This window comes from Ceratotherium simum, chromosome 13 (assembly GCF_057802395.1).
Source record: "Ceratotherium simum simum isolate JZ-2026a chromosome 13, ASM5780239v1, whole genome shotgun sequence".
NCBI lineage: Eukaryota > Metazoa > Chordata > Mammalia > Perissodactyla > Rhinocerotidae > Ceratotherium > Ceratotherium simum.
In genome coordinates, this window is record NC_141912.1 from 20,243,232 (window position 1) to 20,264,417 (window position 21,186).

At 40.0% G+C, this 21,186-nt stretch overlaps 1 long non-coding RNA gene across 1 annotated transcript in view; it reads left to right on the top strand.

Moving 5' to 3' along the window:
• LOC147915384 (uncharacterized) overlaps positions 1–21,186 on the top strand; it is a 388,885-nt gene that overhangs the window by 67,347 nt on the left and 300,352 nt on the right. The gene's annotated exons all lie outside the window — the stretch shown is intronic.

A 21,186-nucleotide genomic window follows, 5' to 3' on the forward strand; every position in this document is an offset into this window, starting at 1 on the left:
GGGCAACAGTCAGAGCAAAGGCCACAAGACGGGAAGGATTTGGTGTGAGGAACCCCAAGACGGCCAATGTAACTGCTGAGGAGTGGGAGGAGGGAAGGCCTGGGGAGGGGAGACAGGCACAGGCCTGGTTACTAGGGCCTGGTAGGCTGGGGTGAGGGGTGAGGATTTGATTCTAAGTGCCCTGGAACATGCAGGGATGATTATAGTGTCAGTGCTCCTGAAGGTCAGTTTGGGGGCTGCCTGTGAAGCTTTCAGGAACTGTAGCACTGGTCACGTGAGCTACTTCAAGTGTACCCCGGAAAATTCAGTTTTTCCCCATTCCACCCTGGCACAAGTCTTTCCTCAGCCTGTGAGTGCGTCTCCTTGCTTTTCTAGCAAATGCCTGGCCAGGAAGTCCTTCCCTTGTCAGAAGCACTTGATCCTGACCACTGCTTTCTTCTACATTTCCTGAGCGCCCTTGCTTCTTCCACTGTGCTCCATGAGTGGTTCTTGGTATATTTCTCTGTCAACGTTATACCATTGTTGTTGTTGTTGTTGTTGTTTTTGGTGAGGGGAGATTCGCCCTGAGCTAACATCTGTTGCCAATCTTCTTCTTTTTTTGCTTGAGGAACGTCAGCCCTGAGCTGACATCTGTGCCATTCTTCCTCTATTTTGTATGTGGGTCACCACCTCAGCATGGCTGACGAGTGGTGTAGGTTCATGCCTGGGATCTGAACCTGCAAACCCAGGCTGCCGAAGTGGAGCACGCCAAACTTACCTACTACGCCGCAGGGCCACTCCCTATGTTATACCATTTTTAAACTTTCCCAATCACACTTCTTAAGTGTAGGGGTCGTTTTTGCTTCTTTATTTGCTCTCCGTGCCCTAGACACAGTAACTCCTAGATGTGTTGAATGACAGTGAGCTTTTTGTATTCTGCTGCTGTGACCATTATGAATGAGAGTGAAATATGAATGGATGATGGCGTAAGAGTTGGCTGGGTGGTGGGGGCTGAGTGGTGGGGAAGGGGGAAGAGGGCAATACTTCTAGGATGAAAATTACCTAAATGCCCAGGTCTGAGTTTTCTCTAATCCCAGGAATAGCATTATCTGCCAAGAAACCAAGGGCTGGACCAGAAAAATGTTCAAGTTCTTTGATAATGCTTAGTACCTATGGCTTTATGATGGTCATGGAGCAGTTTAGCTAACTCAAACACTTGGGGAATGTGGCAAAGTCAACATAAAGATCTAGACTTTACTTCCTTTTGGCATGCTGGTAACTCAGAACTGCTGCTTTGGGCATTTGATGCCGCATTAACCAATAGCTTGTTTCCTCTAGTTACCTATATTCTTTTAATCCTCGTCTAGGTAAGCTTTTAGTAAAAGGATTATATTCAGCCTCTTACTTCTGTTTGGAAGCATTGACTGAGGATGATAGAATTTGTAAGTTTTTAATTTCAGAGAACACAGTTTGTAGGTTGTGTTTGTCAAATATCTTTCAGCATATTTGGTGAAAGTGGGCAAATTTGCCTTTTCCAATATCCTTTGAATTTTTAATAAGCTGCTATATGTCTTCCATTTTTTCTCCTCATAGCTATTGTTTTCAGTGTAACTGTGTTCTGTAATTCTTTTTTCTACAGAAGTAATTTATTTCTTTTACTTTTCAAGATGGTTTCTCTTTTTCTGCATGCAATTCCAGATTTAGTACAATATAGGGTGGATAAGGCACTTTTTTTTTGTTAACTGAAAAGCTATGGAATCTGGTATATCCAGTGATAAAACTGTGACATATTTGTCTAAGAAGGAACATGTTACCACAAAGACATGGGTTTTTTTCCTTTGGAAAAGTTTTCAAGTGTGTCAGTGCCTTAAAAATCACTATTGTATTAACCAAATGTGAGGATGAGTGATTTTTCAGAAAGAAAAAATGTGTTCCAAATAGATCTTTATTTCTCTAATCATAAATTCATATTATGGGCCTTTTAAAAAAAAACAAAAACAAAAAAACCAAGGTGAATGTTTTTGCTAAACACTATGAGAATACAATTATAAGCTACTGTGTCAGTTAGGAATGAGAGGTTCTTAGACCCGTGGATTATTCTATAGCTCTGTGAACACACTAAGACTGAATGCTAAATTTCATTTTAAACATAATTAAGGACAGAAGTAGAGCTTTTAACCGCTTTACTGCTAGCTTTTGACACCATTAGCTGTGGTTGAGTTTAGCAGGATCAGATAGTAGACTAATTTAGCAAAAGATCGTTTTCTTTTGAGAACCTTAAAAGTACAGTAAAAAAATATTTACTCTAGTCAAATTTTTCTCCATTTACACGAACACTATAATTTTGTTCTGGAAAACATCTTGATTGGTTTTACCTTGTTTTTAAACCCTAGAAGAAAAAGTCTAGTCCCTCCTAAAGCCAGGATGAGTTGAGGGTCTTTGTAAACAACCCTACACTTTAAAGAAGATTAAGAACACAGCAGTGTCAGTTGTGTGATGGGCATAGCTTGGGATCATGGACTAGACAGGAAATTGTTGCTCTATCCTTGCCCAGCTGTCTGTCTGCCATATGCCATCCATTGAACACAGTAGTTTATGTTGAGAAAACGTGAATAATTCAGTGCCAGATACAGCTCCAACGACTGGAAATACAACTCAGAATATATAGAATGTACAAGTCATTAATAGTAACTTCATAATTACATAAGCAGGTCAAATCAATATATTAACCCTATGTGCGTGAAGATAGAGCCATTTAGAGTTTCAATTATTAATAATGTGATAATTTTATGAAAATATTGCATCTTTGACAAACAAAAGTGTATACATTTGTCATTATATTGATAGACATGCAAACTCAGTATATGGGTTTTTTTAGAACTCTGAGGGTCAGTGTCTAAGTGATTGGTAACCTTACAGCAACCACATAGCGAAAAGTCACATCTGGCCTTTAGGATTTTTTTAATTCAAGGATCTAAGGGAGCCTATTTAAAAGGTGGTTGCATGGAGCTAAATTAAACCTCATTTTTATACATATGCATTGTCATATTCATGATAGGAACATTATATATTGCCAACCACATCTCTTACTGCACATTCATTTACATCATATCTTTATCTATTACTCTGTTAACTCCCAGAACGTAGCTGTTGACTTGCTTCTTAAGATTCAGTTAAGATTTCTTCATATAGTATCCTCATTCCACAGACTTTGAAAAGTTTGAACCCACTTCCCTCACCACCCTCTGTCAAGATTTGTTTGAATTTCCAGGGATCTTCTGGCCATTTTTTTTTTTTTTTAATAATTTTATTTATTTAGTTTTTCCCCCAAAGCCCCAGCAGATAGTTGTGTGTCACAGCTGCACATCCTTCCAGTTGCTGTACGGGGGACGCAGCCTCAGCATGGCCAGAGAAGCGGCGCGTAGGTGTGCGCCCGGGATGCGAACCCCGGGCCGCCAGCAGCGGAGCGCACGCACCCAACTGCTAAGCCACGGGTTCTGGCCATTTTTTTTTTTAGCTCCTTTTCCAACTGAACTCTTAATCTCATTCATATCTCCCCCTACATAACTGTCCCCATCTCTGTACAAACTCAAACATGAGCCTGAGGCTCCTTTCCTTGATTTTCACAGACAAAAAAAATCACATAATGCATTATGGGTGTGGAGATTTTAATGAAAATTTGATGATACCGAGAGGGTTTAGAATCACAGTAATACCAGTAATTTAGAACTTACAGTAAACCTCCCTGTTCTTTAATATCTTACTGGTCATCTTTTCTCCATAGATTCCAGGATTTTGCAAGTTGTTGATTCCTCTCTCTCTCTCCTCTTTCTTCTCATTTCTCTCCCTTCTTCTCAAATTTCCATAATATTTTTACATACAGAGGTTTAGCTACACTGTTTCCTTTCTCTCTTGTCTCGCCTTGCCCTCAAGTGGCTCATAAAGATATTTTTTTCTAAGTAAAGGCAGTTCCTCCCCAATGAGAGACTGTGGGATCAGCTATTATAATAATACTTATTTTCCTCACAACAAATACACAAGTCAAGCAGACTGTTGCCAGATTCTAAGCCCATTTGCTATCTTTCTCTCGGTTTCTCTATCTTGTAGCATATCTGTGGATTTTTTTGTTTCATATTACAGCAGGCATTGATTACTTTGACCATCTGTGCCAAGCGCAGAAGGCACTGGTACTTACTACCCCAGCGTAAAGTAGGAGAGTCACCCTGGTTGCTTCTCATGCTTTTCTTTTTAAAAATTTTTATTTATTTATTTTTTTCCCCCAAAGCCCCAGTAGATAGTTGTATGTCATAGTTGCACAGCCTTCTAGTTGCTGTATGTGGGACACGGCCTCAGCATGGCCGGAGAAGTGGTGCGTCGGTGGGCGCCCGGGATCCGAACCTGGGCCGCCAGCAGCGGAACGCGCGCACTTAACCGCTAAGCCACGGGGCCGGCCCCTCATGCTTTTCCACATTATGGCACACACAAAATATCTGTAGGGCACACATGTAGGAGTAAATGGATAAGGTTGCATGTGGCCACAGATGGTTGGCCCAAAGACTCCAGCTCTTCTCAGGGCTCTGGCCATCCAAATCCCATCCAGCCAACACCGGACTGAGGAGATCAGTATGGAAGCACACCTGTAAACGTCCTATGATCCCCCTGTTGGGAAGCTATGGAAGATGGTAGCCTCAATCAAGCCAAGGAAAGGCAAAGCAGATCCTCATCTGTTTGGGCCAAAAGTCCCTATTTGGGACTTGTTGTGATACTTTAAGGGGATGTGTAGTTTTTTTTTTTTTTTTTTTGGTGAGGAAAATTGCCCTGAGCTAACATCTGTTGCCAATCTTCCTCTTTTTGTTTGTGGGTTTCCACCACAGCATGGCTGCCAATGAGTGGTGTAGGTCCATGCCTGGGAACCAAATCGAGGCCACTGAAGTAGAGTGTGCCGAACTGAACCACTAGGCCACGGGGCTGGCCCCAGGAGTTACGTAGTTTTTTAATACATAGTTAAATATATATTGCATTGAGTTGTGTTACCTCCAACTATGGAATCCTAAAAATACAGAACCGAAAGCCTACCCTACAACATTAGTATTACTGGATTATATTTGATTAAGTCATATTTCCAAATGTACTATATTGAGATGCAACATATAACTGTCGTTTGTGTTTTATTGTTATTTTAACATTCTAGTCATTACTCCTCTTAATTAGCTGGATAATTCAAGAGGGCTTTGGAACATCTGTGGGAAAATCACCTTAACACATGGGTGGTTAATTCCCAAGCTCATTTTCAAAAGGCATGGTGCACAATCATTCACTTTTTCATTCACTCATTCATTCAGGAAGTGTTGGCTGAATGCCTGGTATGTGGTAAGGAGAGAAACGAAAAAAGTATGTCATCGTTGCTCCTTCCAGGAACTGTGAAACCTGGAGTTGAGTGGAGAGACAAGTCTCGGATATTTGAAGCATTAAAGTTATGGATAAAAGAGTTTATCGTTAAGTGCCAGAATAATAGATAACAACAATCAATGAAACAGGAATTCCTCCAAAAGAGTGCTCGGGGAAAGAGCATTGTTAGGGAGTAAGGTATAATTTAAGCTGGTCCTTGAAAGATGGGTAGGATCCAGGATAGCTAGAAGTGAGTTAGTACTAAAACTTTGGATTCTAGCAGAGTGCAGTTTAGTATAAGGGCTTGTTTTAAAATAAAATACCTCCCAGAAGATAGGTAAACATTAGAACTAAGAGTTAAGTAAAATTTTATTTATTTTAATGAAAGAGAGGGCAAAATAAAGAAGAAATGATCAAGGATGTTGGCATAATTCTAGTGTAAAACGATCCAGCATAATTTATTCACTAAATATTGGCACAAGATTGTGTGTTAGCTGTTCACATGGGTGGTTATTGTTTCGATAATGAAGAATAAGTGTCTCAAAATTGTTGCCTACTAAGAGAGCAGAAATAGGAATAATATGCATTTTTAAGACCCTGTAAATATTTTGTTTATTCAGAGCCAGCACCTTTATTGAGGAGAAACACTGCTGCTATTTTGGTGACAATTTATCTCGTTAGACATGCTGCAAGTTCTGATTGATGACGAGAGAAATAAGGGTTGTCTGTTTCCCTTCTCACCTCAACTCAGAGGAACCTGCTTAGAGGTTATTTTCCTATTCTCGTCAGGATTGCTTTAGGGCCTGCAATAGAAATCACATAAAACTGATTTTTGAGTTCCTTTGAGTCAGGGGGCCAGGACTATTTTAAATCCCTAGAAAGAAGCATGACTAAATTCTTGTTGGTTCTTTTTTGAATGTGCTGATCTGAATAAATTCTTCTCATGAGTTTTGAAAATTAGTCCATATGGGAAAGTTGCCCAAGAATTTTAGTGTAGAGGGGCCAGAAAGAGGGGAAAAAAAAAACCCACAAAAAAGCCTAGCTGTTCTGCTTTCATGATTTTAATCAGTAGAATAAGTCAAAAATGGAGAAGATTCTTTTTGCCAATTGTAAAAAAGTGGACTGTTATGCCTGCTAAGCAGGTTAAACTTGTTTGTGAAGGCTTGCAATCTGAAACTTCAAGTTGCTCACACAAGAACCAATTATTCAATTTATAAAGCAGCCACTTAAAACATTACTATTCATTCATTCATTCATTTGTTCATTCTTTAAATGTTTTACACCTACTTACCAGGTAAGGTACCCTGTGTGTGTGGCTAAGTGGCCTCTTCTTGTGCCACTTGCCTTTTCCCCCACATGTCCATATACTATGATCATCTTTCTAAGCCAAAACATCTAGATCTTCCTCATTCTTATAAATGGCATCGCAGTATTTGATGGAATGGAATGGATGTATCATAATTTATTCAAGGAGTTTCCTTTCAAAAAATGCAGCAAAACTTATCAGTTCTCATAATTAAATTAGAGTTAGAGAAGGCATTTAATATTTGATTTATTTAAAGAATGCCACAAGCCCTAAGGGGTTTGCATGTGCAAATTAGATATGGCATGTAACATTTTTCAAATAGGAAATCCGAAGCTAAAATCACCCCTAAAGGACAAAACACATTCTGTCTTTATAGGTCCACAAAGAGTGACAAGACAAAGCATTACATGGGCTATACAAAGCCTGTTGCAGCGTGGCTGGCCTCCATCCTCTTTAAGGAGGAATCTGCTTTTGATTGCTCCATTGCTCTTCATCTCTGTGCATATTCAGTCGTGGTGGGGCTTTTGCTCCCTACCAGCTCTCCTTATTCGCAGAGGGACCACTTCCCTCCCTACCCTCTCTGAGGGGGCAGGCATCGTGCATATCTTTCGGTGTCCTGAAGGTCTGTGAAGCCTGCCCGCCAGGGCAGCAAGACATATTTTGCTGTTTTACTGTGAGTAGAACCAGAGCCACTGTTCCGTCAGATTTGGTCCAAGACATGGTCCTGTTTTCAGAGAATATTCGATCTTTGCTTTCTTTCACCACTGAACATCTTGATATTTTGGTCTGCCTGAATCTAATGATACCAATTTTTTATTTTACCTACATGGATCAGAAAGTTCAAATTCATTTATTCAAATCTACGTAAACACCATTATGTAAAAGTAATTGGAAGATTGTTTTTCGTGCAATAAAGAACAATATATCATATCTTTATTTTCTGCCCCACAGTTGAAATGAATGAGAAGTGTTTTAACAAAATGGATTTATTAGGAAATCAAATGCAAGCATTACCAAGAAGGAAATGTGGTGTATATTATCTATTTAGGAATCTTCCAAAGATAGTCCTTTTGTAATTTGAGAAATAAAGACTTCCAGAGATACGCAGAATTAATCTTACCTTTTGAATTATTTTAGTGGGAGAGGGTTCTTTTTTGTTTAAAACTCAAGTGAAGTCTGATACTTTTGTCTGATGTCCATTTGGCATCGTTTTGTTTGACATCATTGCACAGCACAATGCAACCTTATACAGCATGACTCTCATTCCTTAAAAAAATTAAAATGGGCCAGTGAGAAGGTAAAAATTTAATTTAAATAGAAGAACTTGAGAAAACTGTGAAGTGCTTACCCAAGGTGAGATGTTTCCACGCGTTTGTAGCTAAGCAATTTAGAATAGATTGGTTTATTTCTAAATGTAAAATGATATCCTCACCAAGAGATACTTGTGAAAATAATGAAAAATTGTAAACCATGCCCATAGACAAGAGTTAGCAAAAACAGATTGTGGAAAGAGAGGAAGATGGAGCTAATCTTAGTCATGGTAGAGAGTGGAGAAAATTTGAGGATTGTATACACTCGGAAGAACCCTGTGTAGGCAACGGTTCATACTAAGGCAGCCTGATTGAAAGTATTTGTCTTAATATTATTTTATAGCACTTATACTACCTTCACATTGTCTCGAAAGAACTTTAGTCTCACAACAGTTTTGGTTCAGCTCACACAATGTCCTTGTATTTTTCTGAGCCATAGTCATTTCACAGGGATGATGCAACTGATTACAGCATCAGTTAATTTGAAAGAGATATAGCATAAGATCTGTGAATCATGAAATGTTTTTATTACTTTTTTTAGATGCTCATTTCCTTTAGTCATGGTCCTGTGGGAGATTTAAGCAGTAATATAATTTCGATTTCTCTTTCCTTGCCCATGAGAAGGCAATTTTCAATTTATTGTTTTTATTTAGTAAATTCTGATGTTTTTAAGAAATCCGTTGTTCATTAAGTGATAATTTATCGAGCACCTATTAAGGGTCTGGCACCGAATTAGGTGTTAATCTGATATTATTTTCATTTCTTTCAAATTGTCTTAGTTACTGATTTTTAAAAAATGGATATTAATGTGGATTAGAATGGAGATTTTTGTTTTCTTTACCAGTTGTTCGCTGCTTATATTAACGTGGACTAAACAATTAGTTTTTGCTGTCCTCATGCTATCTACCCTTCAGACTTTTAAAGGTCCTACTATAGAATTAAAATTAATAGATCCCTCAGTACTGCCTAAACTTGTGGATTGGTGGCACTTCAGAATAATATTGGCTTCTAATGAACAGAATAGATTTGTATGGAAATGTCATTTTCAGAGATAGAATCAGAGTTGGGATTTCATTTTCCACTGAAGATCTGCGTTGAAAATTTGCCCCAGGCCTGCTCTGCCCTTATCCCAGGGTCATCCCAGAATTATCACTTTTTTTCTGCTTGGGATTCATGAAGGTAAGGAGGGCAAGCTTGGTCTGTTTTGCATGCAGCTGTTTTTATGTTATCTTTTACCTTCCATGTAAAATCATTTTTTCCCTCTTATTGCAACTGCCTTGCATAGACAGGACAAGCAGAATGAATGTGAAGATGAATTCAAGGGCGGCACTAAAATCCTTTGCCACAAGATTTTTTTGCATGAAATTACAGGTTCATAGTAACTGCTCAATTTTCAAACTTCAGTGAAGAAACCAGTCTTTATTCTTCAGTGGTGTGATCAGTCAATTAAGTTCATATTATGCATCCCGTCTTAATATTTCCCCTCTCTTAGCTTCTCCCCAACCCCAGAGATCAGTTCTGTGCATGTGTCAGACTTCCTTTTCTCTCCTCGTATTTCATTCTTCCAAGATCTGTAAAGTGTCCAAGTTCTCATATCTCACTTAAAAATGGATTGAGTCCAGAGGGACCAGTGCCGACTTCTCATTAATCTATCAGAGTTTCAAATTTACAGGCTTGCACCAAGAGAGGTGGGAGAGGAGGAAAAAGAGAGTGAGGTCTCATCTCCAGGAAAGGAAGGCACTGCCTCTATTTCTGTGGCACAATGGTTACCTTCAAGTTCGCTCTCCCCAGGGTGAATTCTGAGCTGAGCTGTACAGGGATAAGTCAGCTGGAATCCGGAGGAGGGAGACAAGAGTTTGGCTAGGACCCTGTGACTTAGCTTTGTGGTCAAGGAAGAGTATGTAAATTCACTGAATTCCCAGGCATTTCAGCCCTAAAGGAAGAGGATTAGGGGAATCCAAGAGTCTTGACCTTACTGTGAGGCTGAATTATAACTAGAGCCTATTTTAACGAGCACAGCTTGAGTTTCATACTTGAAATAAAGCTTAAATCAAAATACTCTCCACTCTTACCATATTCTGATGGGAAATTTATTAAATGTTAAAGTCTAATCTGAAAGCAAACATAGCTTTAAATAAAAGCATGCAATGTCATTTAATAGTGTTTATAACTTGAATGACGAGTGTCTGGGCCTAATAACCCAGATAGGAGAAGGAATTCCACGCCCCTCCTTCCCAATCTGGACCTGTCTGGAAGCGTTTATTTGTACTAAGTTTTCCAGTCTGAAAGTCTGTGTCATTGTTTAGATTCTGCCTGAATAAACAGGCAGAATGATAAACTTCCTCCTCAGGTGAGGTTTATATCTTTTGAACCAGACCATAGTCTCTAAGCCATGGCTTTCCGGTCCCGAGGCTGCATAATCAGTTCTGCAAATGTTTTGGGGAGGTCCTACTATGTGCTCAGACCTGTACTGTGTACTTGTAGGCATAGTGATGATGACAGTGATACACAGCCCCTTACTAAGTTGTAGTCATTTGGGGAAAGTGAATCGGACACACATGAAATACGATGCTCGTTTAGGAAAATCCTAAAGTAAATAGAGTCAGATGTCATGATGTCATATGTCAAATTCAGCTCAAGCAGATATTATGCACTTAGTAATCAGGAAGAGGAAAAATGAGCGTTGGCTTCATTATTGGAAGAAGGTTTGATGAAATAAATTGAATTTGAGATGGTCTGTGCAGAATGTGTTTAATTTTGGGTGCCAGATTTTAAAAGAGTAACCAACAAAATCAGCATAGATCACCCCATTTGGGCACCATGCATGGCTTACAAGTGTGCTAGCCATCCACCCCCACAACCCTGGCTGGGGCCTGAATCGAGAGTCTGGGTCAGCCTTACCCGAGACCCTTATCTATTTTTCCAATTTGCTGTGCAGATATTATCATTTCTCTGTGTGCATGACATGAATAATATTAGGCAGCACTGAATTAGAGGGTTTTTTGGGTGGAAAAAAGTCTGGAAACCAGGTCCCATGAGAAATAGTTGAGGAGCCTTGGCAAATGAGCTCGGAACTGAGAAGATTAAGGACAAACATAATAGTGGTTTTCAAACATTGCAAAGACCATTTTGTTCCAGAACAAGATGATTTGTTATAGATCCATCTAGGGTGCAGAATTGGGCCTGTTGGGTGGATGTACCAGTGAGCATATAAGAATTCAGCTCAAATAAGGATTTTCTCACAATTAAAATGTTTGACAGAGCACTGTTTGTCAGAGCAGTGAATTCGTCATCCCTGAAAGTGTGGAGGAGAAGTTGGATGTCTATATGGCTGGCTGTGTGGATAGGGTGGCCAGATTGGACTAAGGGGCTCCAAAGTTCGTTTTAACCCTGATATCTTGATCCCTGGGTGTGTATGTGGAAACCCAGGCAAATAGAAAGTATGGCGGCTTTCTAGGCAGAGGTCACTATAGCATGAACAAACACGTCAAGGGAACAAGGAGAACTGAAGATGTCCCTGTGTCAGGTGTGTGATGAGAAATGACAAAAGCATGAGATCGATGATAGAGAACATTAGATATTCTGATAGTCAGTGGGGAACCATCTGCCTTCCTGTCCTGCGGCAGGATATGATAAAACCAGTGTTTGAGAAAGCTTTGCTTTCTATCTCTGTGCTAGAGGGATATAGGAGAGAAAGAGAGAGAGGGAGAGACAGAGGTGGGGATGGGGGTGGGGGTGGAGGGAGAGAGATTGACTGATTGCTTTGATTGGTTACACTTCAGGAGAACACTTAGAAACTTTCCCCAGTTATCTTGCACCGTACCTGTACTATGGTGAGGGTAATGGAAATGGAGAAAAAGGGGCAAAATCAGAATTTAATGGAAGGACTAATATGGGTTTCCTTGAAAATGGCTCTGAAATAGGATTCTCCAAATTATTAATTGAAAGTTATGTGGTTGATTTTTTAGATCGGCAGACCACAATCAGGTGTTTATATTTTGGTATACCACTTAAGCTGACCAGTGACCTGAGACAAGTCATTAAAATTCCTCATATTCTAATTCCCTAGTAGTGTCCTCCTAGCAAGAGAGAATGGTTGCAAAACATTCTGAGTCCTGGATGAAAGATGCTTTGTTATAATAATATCATACTATAATTATTCTTGTTATTGGGGTTATTATTCTCAGTTACAATGATGCAATTTTTTATTTCCTACCTTAGGGATATTTTTGTCTTCCAGCAGGATTCTGAAAGTGGCTTTCCTGGGACATGTTCTTTGAAAGACTGGCAAATCTTTCAAATATTTGTTTTAATATTGGTCCATCAAAGGCATGTGAAAAATATGTAATAGTCAAGATTATCACTCCTATTTTCCCCTCTCAATCTAATATCTAGAATATATTGAAAATACTTTGGCCTCATCAATTTAGAAGAAGCTATAATGATTTAGATCGATGCTTTCCTGGGGTACAGATTTTTTTCTGTGGAATTCTCTGAACAGGGCTTTCCTGAAAAGAATACATTAAGACTGTCAGAATGATTCTTTTCAGCACAGTAAGCTTTGCAGATGCCCTTTGTTGAGGAAAAAAATGCATTATTCTGAAAGTCCTTCTGATCTTCAGGAAAACTGAAAATATCAAATGTTCTAGCATTTGAACTGCCCTACTTGAAAACCTCAAAAAATTTATTTTCTGGACTAAAATAATTCAGAGCTTATGGTATTTTAAAACATGAGAATAGAAGTGTTTTGAAGTAAGATTAACTTTTAACGTATGCATTTATAGAAAGGAAGCCTCCCTCTGCCCTTGAAAAGCAGAAATCCTAGTGCCCCCTTTCTATTCTCCATTTAATATTTTTTGCACTTGAACATTTCTCTAGGTGAAGTGATGTGTCTGGCATAATGATCCTGGGATATAATTACTTAATGTGTGTCAGTAAGACAGGGTTCAGATATTTATTGAGCTCTGGTTGGCTGTGTTCTGAACAAGACCGTGCTATTTCAGGATTGCAAAAACAACTCCAATGCATTGGAAAAAGAAGAAAGGAAGACATTCCTTAGCAAGAGTTGGTTTCATCTTTTAGAAATCCATTTTGTGCTTGCAGTGGCAGACGGTGCTTGAGTGGGGGAGGACTCACTTTGATTTACAGGGGCTTATAAAATGTGCTGCTCTTAGTACCCAAAGCCACAGACCTGCTGTTAATAGGACACGTACCCGGAGTTTTTCTGGTGGTAAAATTTATAAAACCAAACAATAACCTCTTCAGGAAGCTCCTCAAAGACGGGACTGAGTCTGTTAACTTTCGTTTGTGCAGTGTCCAGCATGGGGCCACAAGGTGACAAGCCCTCACAAATGTCTTTGTTGTTGTTGATGATGATAGAAACGGGGACTCGAGTGAGGAGCAAAGGGGTTTGTTTACCATGATGGATAGGAGGAGAGCTCACAGATGGGGAGGAAAAAGATAGATGGGCAGGTCAAGGACATATTTTGGCAGATGCTACTGCTGTTCTTTAAGAAAAAGGAAAAATGGCTCAAATTATCTTCCAGGAGTGACCTGGCCCTCTGCTAGGAAACTCGTTCCTGGTTTGAAGGTGTCTGAGTTCACTGTGATTGGAGTGCAAAAGGTCATCAGCAGCTGAATTCTATCTTGGCCTTGCTGTCTGCCTCCCCTGCCTTAATCTTTTCTTTCAGTCCCTCGCCCTTCCTTTCCACCCTCTCTTCCTTTCTTCCTTCCTCAACTACTTATTTAGTGCCTGCTTCTCTTCTGGGCTGTCAAGATCCCGCTCTATTCCTTCCTGTATCTGGAGACCATTTCAGGGGAAGGTGGAAGGACTTCAAATCAGCATTTTCATATGTGAGGAAGTTGAGACTTGCTTATGTACAGAGGAGGGAAAAACCTACGACATTTTCTAATGTGCATATTTCATTTTCTTCACATATGGTGGAAAAGCATATCAATATAGCCAGCACACGCTGGCTATAGGGTGAATATAAACTTTAGAAGTATTGAGGTTCTTATTGTTGTTTAAAATGTATTCACTTAAAGCAATTTTGTTGAGAAAATTTCTCAGTTTGGGGGAAAAGATGGAGAATAGATTCCAGGATGCAATTGTTATATTGTCGAGTTATTCTTGAAGTCGCAAGAAAAATGTTTCTCAGTCTATTGCAGCTGAATTGAGATTCTACTCTGCACAAATGTGTTTGTGAAAAGTTAATTTGGAATTGAAAAACCTGTATGTGCTAAGTTAATAGTTAATCTAATTCTAGTTTTTGCAGAAAATATGATTTATAATAGAAGGAAGAAAAGAGGGACTTTGTTATACTTTAAAAAAATATTTTGCATACAAAAATTACTGTGATTTTGGGTATTCTTGTTTTAAAACGTTTTTCCTTTTCATTTGCTTCGTAGAGTTCTGTTCAGCAAGAACTTTTTATTCTGTGTATTGATGAGCACACACATTTTCTTCTAAAGTGAAGGCCTCCAACTTGATCTGTCCGCAGTGTGGTCTTTCATGGGGTGATCGTTTAAATTTTATTTATTTATTTATTTTTCCCCAAAGCCCCAGTAGATAGTTGTATGTCATAGCTGCACATCCTTCTAGTTGCTGTATGTGGGATGCAGCCTCAGCATGGCTGGAGAAGTGGTGCGTTGGTATGCGCCCGGGATCCGGACCCGCGTAGGTGCGCGCCCGGGATCCGGACCCGGGCCGCCAGTAGCGGAGCGCGGGCACTTAACCGCTAAGCCACGGGGCCGGCCCTCATGGGGTGATTTTAACTTTGTCCTACACTCTGGGTGGCAGTGGAGCTCTCATAAGCACACGTAGAAAATGTCACCTCTCGTAGTTTCCTCACTGCCATAAGCAGGATGACAGCCTTCAGTTCCAGGCCCCTTTGTTCCCCGCAAGAGATTGTGCCCTTGGCATCTAAAGTCATCCAGTGACCATAGTCAATGGTGTTCTTCCTCAAATCTGGTTTTGCTTTAGGGTTAAAGTGAGTCTACACTCTAGCTTGCCTGGGACACTCCCACTGTACACCTGCTGTCCCAGCATATTGTTGAAAGCACCCCTTTCACTCTCTGGGTGTATTCCTGAGTTACCTCCTCTTAGTGGAGAGAGGCCAGGTTCAGCTTGGGTGTTACCCTAAACCTAATACTGCTGTATTGGGAAGGGAAACCATTATTGTGAGTAACTGAGTAACAATGGGTCTACATTAATAGGTTTCTGATCTGAGAAGTGGATATCAATTATTCATTTAATATATATTCATTTACAACCTACTTTGTGCCAGATACAGTTGAAGGTACTGGGAATACAGAAGTGAAGAAAACAGAGTCACTGGCCTGAATAAGCTTGTGTTTTGGCAGGACAGATTGGCAATAATGAAAGAAAAAGATATAAGTTAATGTCAGGTAACAATAAATGCTATAAAGAAATAAAGCAGAGTGTGGGGATAGAGATGTTGCCAGAGGTACTGTTTTAGATGAGGTGGCCGGGGACAACTTCTGATGAAATGACATCTGAATCACCATCATAGTGATCTCAGGTAGATCCTGTCCGGCAGGGAAGGCCTCCTCGAATCACCTCAAGTGCTCTTGGAGTATTCTGGGACCTTACGAGCGAAAGAATAGTGATTAGCACAATGCTATGGCAATTAGTTTTGTGTGTGTTATCTTCAATTGCTACCAACTTGCTTTCCACATCTTATCTCGAGTCCCAACAATCTGACACCATAAGTTTTGTAACTGGTGTATTACCCACCCATATCACATTTCAAATCAGTTTAAAAGTTCTAAGAGGTATGGAGAAAGGTGGGCGTTTTTGAACATGGTGCAGCATTGCTGCAGAATGTTTCCTGTCCATCATGTGGCTCTCTGAGGAGGCATTCTGGGAAATTCTTCCTATGGCCCGGGTCCTAGTTTGGAGCTTCCTGCCATCTGAGAGGTTTGCAACATTTCCTGAACCTTAGAGAGTGAAGAGAAATGGGCTCCTATATCCAAAACCTTCAGATGTAAGTGTTTGCCAAGTACTTTGCAATCTGCCTTTCCATAATTCCTCTCATTATCTCTGTGATGGGGTTTATCATGCCGGGACTGCACTTTACTGAATAAATGTAGGGACAGATGGAGGTGGCAGAATGAAGGAGAAGAGCAAGAAATGACATTGAGCTGTGAGCTCTTCACAGGGATGGTCCGTCTGTGGGCTTCCTGTGGGGACAAGCACGGGACTGGCACATGGTGTTGGCTTTCAGTAAAAGTTGTGGCGTGAATAAGCTACACTAGGAGAAGGTGAGCTGCTGTTTATCTGAAAAGTTTTGAATACAATTGTATTTTAAATTAATTAAGAGATCCTGCTGTTGACGAGGAATACTATTTCAAATCCTTTTGCGTGGTAAATTTCCTTGATCTGGATTTTATAAAGAATTTTAAAGAAATGGCATTAAAAAATTTTTAGTAAGCATGAAGGAAGCATGAGTGGTGACGTGGCCACTATATGGTGGTCAGTACACTATCCCCTAGGGTTTGAGGTGCTGACAATATTTTGGATGGTGTAGCTGATTGCTGGTTTGTCTGTCCCTTTGTCCATCCAGCCAGCCACCCACCCACCCATTCAAGTTGGTCATGTAGGAAGAGGTTCTCTTACTTACTAGTAGTGTGGTTATTTATCTCACATGGACTCAGTTTTCTTATCTGTAGAATAATGGGTTTGTCTAGATTATTTAAAGGGTCTTGTTAATTCTAGAATCCTGAGGTTCTTACAGTTTGATTGTATATGAGACATTGGGAAGAGTCTAAATATGAATTAAACATGGGTCCTGTCTCCAAAGAGCACACAGTCTGGTAGGTGTGCTGACATATGGAGGGATGGCAATAATATAATCAGAGAGTGACCAGGAACCAAGCACAGCTGCAATTAAGCTGGGAGGGGAATTGAGAAAACGGGGGGATTATTTGTGGCTGCAGGTGTTAAGGATGGCTTGGGGGCTGGGAGGAAGATGGCATTTATGTTTGAGTGGAGGGAAGAAACACTTATTAAGTTGATGAGCATCAGTTTATTATCATCCTCGTCTCATTTAAGATTCACAACAGTGAGATAGGCTTTATTATCCCCATTTAGCAGATGAAGAAACTGAGGCAGGGAATGAGATTAAGGAACTTGCCCATAGCCACCAGGCTGTTTAGCGGCAGAGCTGTGATTGAGGAGGAGGTCTCTGAACCTCGTTTCATCCTTCTGTCTTAAAGGTGAGTCAGTAGAGAGATGAGGATAGCAGGACGTTTCCAGTGAATGAAAGACCGTCCGCACTGGCATGATCAGGCGGAAGTGCCCTGCATCCCTGAGGAACAGCGGGGACGTCATGGGGCGTGGAGCACAGTGTGCCCACATGGTAATAGCAGAAACTGAGCCTGGGAAGACAGCCTGGGGGCTGTTAGGAGATCTGGCTACAGGATCTGGTCTGTATTTGGCCCAAATGGAGATTTGGTGCAGGGACACGACATGATTAGAGGAGAGCATTTCAGGATGTTTATGACTGTAAGACCTCCTTAGGATTCTAAGATACTTTCATGCAGCTAAGCTCTTCGGTGTGATGCGGAAGGTACTCCCTTCCCGAATGTCTCCTGCAGTCCAAGCCCTTGAACGCTTTCATCTGAGGGTTTTGTGCTCAAGAACACCCGGGCCCTGCTCCACCGTCCTGGCATTCGGAACATCAGCACTTTACAAATCCCGGCTCAATTCTTGAGATTTTGAGAAGAAACCTCCTTAATCTTCCCCCTCTCTGCTCTTCCCTTGATTTTAACCTGTTTTCTGCTATCTCAAGACTTCTGTTCAATAAACGAATAATTAGATCTTCTTTGGCTTTGCTTGTGAAAAATATAACATAATATTTAGATTAAAAGAGGGTAATAACTACACTAGAAAAATACATCCTAATTACTTGATGAATCCCTCCTTTCCCTTTTTATGCCTGATATCCTGGGGTGGCCTACTGGAGAAAAAAATACCATTTGATTCTCTCTGGGTGGTCAGACAGGACTTGTAAAGACTCTTGTTTGTTTTGTGTTGAGGCTTCAAAGGCACACAGGCTTCGCTCCATAAAGATGTACTAAGAAAATAAGGATTTTTTTTGAAGTTGCTATGTATGAAGGGAAATTCAGAGCAACTGTCTTCCTTTGGAACTACAAGCTAATGTGATTAGAGGGTCCCTTTTCACCAGGCATCTTTGTTGTTTCTATCCCTGGTCATTACCACTAGTCTTAACGGGGAAATTTGTGCTTACAAAACCCATCTTCACCTGTGTTTTTTTTTAAAATCATCACACCAACATGTACTTTAATTTTAAAAACCACATTTATTTTGCATATTAGATTTTTTTTAAGAACTAAGAAATCTGAGTAGTGTGTGTGTGTATAATTCAGAATGTTCTGGAAGTGTGTGCTGTGAAACATATTTCAAGCCACGTGTTCTGCTCATTCCAATTAGTAAGGCCCTCCTGCTGTGGTGTGAGAGAAAAGTTTGGATTGGGGTGAGGGCTGGCTAAACGTAGGATACTTTTTAATGCAGTCTTTGCAGAACTCCCTCATTATCACCTCGAGGTCAGTGGGAATTCGGGGAAGCTGGTGTCCTGTGCACAGTTGGTGTTTTCTGCTGTGCGTGGTGTGTGTCAGCCATTTTATTTACCCATGCTTATTTTCTCCATTTCATAAAATTAATTGTACTTAATGGGAGAGGTTGATAGTGCTGAATTATTTTAAGCCTGGAGGGAGCAGAGCAGCTGTGTCCTAGATCAGACCACTGATCTATCTAATAGGTCGTCTTGCCACCTTGATTCACTGGACGAGTGTGCATAGCCAATTATATGAATCCCTATATGGAGAGAAATATGACCTTGAGCCCTGAGAACCAGACAGTTGCTTTATGCAATGTGTTCACTCACTGAAGCTGCTTCACCGCCTTGGCGTAATAGGAAAGTAGTATATTTCTAATCCCTAGAAAATTATTTCTCCTTAAAGAAAAAAAATAGCCACTATGTGAAATAGTTGAATCTTTCATGACTTGCCAAGGACTTTGCTTTTGGACCCACATCCTTAGAAGATAAGTAGTCTGGGGGTGCACCCTCTAAAAATTTTAAAGGAGAGCAAAACCTCCAAGCTTCCTCCTTGTGTTCACACATAACCTGCTGTTATAAACTGTTTTTTTTTTAATAAGCAGAGTATTAGAGAAAGGAAAATATAAAATTTTAAACGAAAACATTAGAAATGTTATAAGCTAATTTTGCTGGGTATTCTATTGGGCAATGATTTTATAATCAAATACTTTTTTCACAAAATATCAGATTTTTAAAAAAAGATAAGTCTGGGCACAGAAAACAAATGTAACCCTTGATATAATCCTTCATGTCTTTTTAAGTCCTGGAGTCAAAGTTCACCGTGGCTTTGAGGTGACTACTAGCAGCGGGATGACACTCAGTAAATCGCCCACAGTGTAGTGGGACAACTTCTCCCTTGGGATCAGCCAGCTCCTGGTTTTGATCTGTGGCTCTGCTACTGCTAGTACCATGACCTTGGGCAAGTTACTGCACACTCTCAGCCATAGTCTCTTGTCCATAGCCTTCTGTTGCTACTGAGACTAGCCTTACAAAACGGTTTTAGAGGTTAAATGAAATAAGCGATAGAAAATAACTATCTAGGGTCTGGCATATATATTCGTGTTCGCTCCCTTTCTTTTCTTCTGTTTACATCCCAGGGCTAGTATTTTTTTCAAGTGTGGTAATGTACTGTAAGCTTCGGGAGTCACAGTGGAGAACATCTAAAACCCTTCATTTTCCACATAATGAAGTCTAGACCCAGAAAGGGAGAGTGACATGCTTGCAGTGCCCTAGAATAGGAGTAGCAGAGCTGGTGCTAAAACCATGCCTCGATGGATGCTTCCAGTTTTACTCCAGGTAGGAGCAGTGCTTAGCACTCCGTAGTACATCCCTGGCCTGGCTCTAGAGCAGTCAAGCCCAAGGCCAGTCTTAAGCTTATAGTTTAATCAACAATCAACTTTCCAGATTTTCCTCCAGGAACCTTCAAGGTAGACAGAAACCTTGAAAGGTTTCTTTCAAGCACTGAAACTTTACTCTGCTGTTTACTCTTTCCATTTACTCTTAGAACTTTTGACTCAGTTTCCCTTTCTCTCCTAGCACTCTCAGGTAACTACAGAAGCGTTAACACCCAGCATGTTCAGGTAAGAGACTTTCTCGATGGGGAAGAATCCCAGATAAAGGATCATACTGAATCCCTTTGTGGCTACAGTCTTGCTCTTTTCTGGGCTGCCCCAAGGATCCTCAAGGCCTCTGCTCCCTTGGTTCTTCTCCATTTTGCTTTTGTTTTAGTTTCTTATTTATGCTGTTCTTCTATCATATTTTTGGCTTTACTTTTATGTATTCATACATACATGTTGTGATGATATAAAACTTGCATAGGAATGGCACATCCTACCTTCAAGATCCACAGCAGATGTCAACTCTATCTGTAGTGTTTTAAAATTTTTTTCAATATGTATCTCTTAAAGGTAAGAACTCTTTGTTTTTTAAAACATAAATACAATACTATTTTTACACCTAAAACAATAGTTAACAGTAATTCCTTTATGTCAACTATCTAGTCAATGTTCAATATTCCCATTGTAGAAACAGGTAGTATAAAAAAAATCTCTTAGGGATATAATCTACAACATGATGACTATAGTTAACTCTGCTGGATGGTAGGTATATTTGAAAGTTGTTAAGAGAGAGATCCCGAGTTCTCATCACAAGGAAAAAAACATTTTTTTTTTTCTTTTTCTTTTTTCTGTACCTATATGAGATGATGGATGTTAACTAAACTCATTGTGGTAATCATTTCACAATATATGTAAGTCAAATCATTTTGCTCTACACCTTAAACTTATACAGTGCTGTATGTTAATTGTATCTCAATAAAATCGAAGGAAAAATAAGAAAATAAGAATAAGTCTGTTTGGTATTTCGAAATGTTTAGAGGTGTCTGAAGTTCAGTCTAAAGCAGTGGTTCTCAAGGTGTGGTCCTGAGACCAGAAGATTAGCATCACCTGGAAACTTGTTTGAAATGCAAATAGTTGGACTCTATCCCAGATGGACTGAATCAGAGACTCTGGGAGTAGGGTGTTTAACAAGCCCTCAGGTGATTCTAATGCATAGTAGAGTTAAG